Source organism: Canis lupus, chromosome 4, assembly GCF_048164855.1.
Source record: "Canis lupus baileyi chromosome 4, mCanLup2.hap1, whole genome shotgun sequence".
Taxonomy (NCBI): Eukaryota; Metazoa; Chordata; class Mammalia; order Carnivora; family Canidae; genus Canis; species Canis lupus.
Window position 1 is genome coordinate 51,958,470 of NC_132841.1, and position 2,077 is coordinate 51,960,546.

The window sequence follows — 2,077 nt, forward strand, 5'->3', positions numbered from 1 at the left end:
TTCAAGAATGATCTAGCTCAGGGACATCTGGGTGGCTCAGTGGTTGAGCCTGCCTTGGGCTCAGGTCATGATCCCAGGGTCCAGGAATCGAGTCCCATGTTGGGAGGACTGCTTCTCCCTCTGCCTGTGTCTCTGCCTCTCTCATGAGTAAATAAATAAAATCTTTAAAAACAAAATCTGTATGTTCCTAAAAAGTCATCAGCTTGGCCTTTAGTGTCACAAATTACACACATATACAATGTTACTCATTTGTTGTAGCCATACTGACCTATGGAAATATCACTAATATTTAAACAATCTGTTTTTGATATTTTGTTTCCGATATTTTTAATGATTGTGTTTCCACTGTTAATAAATAGTTTTATAAACAATAGGTTGAACTTTTAAAGCTTTTCAGAAGGAAATCTGGTTTTAATAAGTAACACTTCATATAAGGAAATATCTTTATACCAGCATTTAAGAAGTGCTTGCTTACTTCCAGAGAGTTTTAAACCATTATCAGTGTCAGAGATTTTGTAAGATTTTACATTCTACAGAGAAACTCATTGGCATTAGGTGATTGATAGCCTTTCTTAAACCCACAGGATGCCTGATATTTCTGTTCTAGTTCTTATCATGCATTAATTTCTCATAAGTCTTTGGTAAATCTGTCAAATTAATCTTCAAGGATTTCTCCTTAAGCTCTAAATACTTAGTATTCCCATCAAGAATGACAGAGCTTCTCCAAAGCAATTCCAAAAACTAGTATATCCTTACATAAATATCTAAGTGTTTAATCTCTAGAGACACCTCTTGGGCTGCTATTCCAGTTAATAAGAATAAATTTTGATGTAGAAATACTTTAGGGGAAAGTGTAACAATTTCTTCCTCAACCAGTTTATTCACTATTCACGTTTTATTACTATCCTTGACAACCAACTGTCATTAAAAAACCAAGCAATAACCAAAATAATTTTGTTTTCCTTTTGTGTGTATGTATCCTTCTTTCCCAGCCCCTCTCTCCCTGCACAGCTCCAACTACTCCACAAAACTGACAATCTTTACTTTCTGCGAATAAAGAATGTTTCAGTTGCTCACCGTTAATGATCCGTTTATCTATTCTTTGCCTTTAAAACTGAGTAACCTCTACAGGTATCATTCGTCCAATAACCGATTGTCATAAAGGACCCAAGGGGTTAGAGATCTCAAGGTGCCCTCTGAATCAAAGGTTTAATGATGGTCTGCAGTTTTTAGATTAAATATACTAAGAACCAATTGCTTAAAAGTTTGGAACACAGATATGACAGAACTAACTTGCTGTTTCATCAGCAAGGATATGTATCTCAATTAAGTCATCTCCTGGTTCTGTTGTGTGAACCACATACATAGAGATAGATAAGAGTGATCTAAATCATCAAATGCATTAGACAAAGTGAAACTCTAATACGCTATTACAAGCTGACACATGTGATCTCAGTAAGCTGCCAGTGACAATGTTCTCCCAGAATTGCTAAATGTTGCATACCAGCTAATAAACTTTGGTTTGGGCACCACCTAATGGCAGAAAATGTTTTTTTAAAAATCCTACTTTGCTTTCTGAAGCTTGCTCACTTTTATATTTTATATTGATTTAGAAAATGTTCTGCTCCTTATTGAACAGTTCTAAGTGTTCCATGCCTATCTTGGAATGATAAACTACTTTTTACAATGGGAAAATGCCCCAGTGAAATGAATATTCCAAAAAATTCTACTTCATCCTTACATATTTAAATTTAGCCTCTTAATTTAGAAACATGTTTTTAATTGAATCATTTTAGTTACTTAACGGTTCTCAAACTCTTCTGCACTGTGTAACTTTATAATAACCTGTCACAAAGAAAAATGGCTTATCTTCCTGAAAATGTGGTACTTATTAGAACTAAGTAATTTAATATATCTGAGTAGCTGCTAAAAACAATCCTGAATGAATAGTGATATACACACTTTTAAACCATGTACATTAGTTTTTTTCAAGAAGTCCTTGCCTCAGCCTAATGTTTATTTTACTTTATGATTCAACAAAGAGGCAAAATACTTGCGACAGGAGAAAGCAAACCAA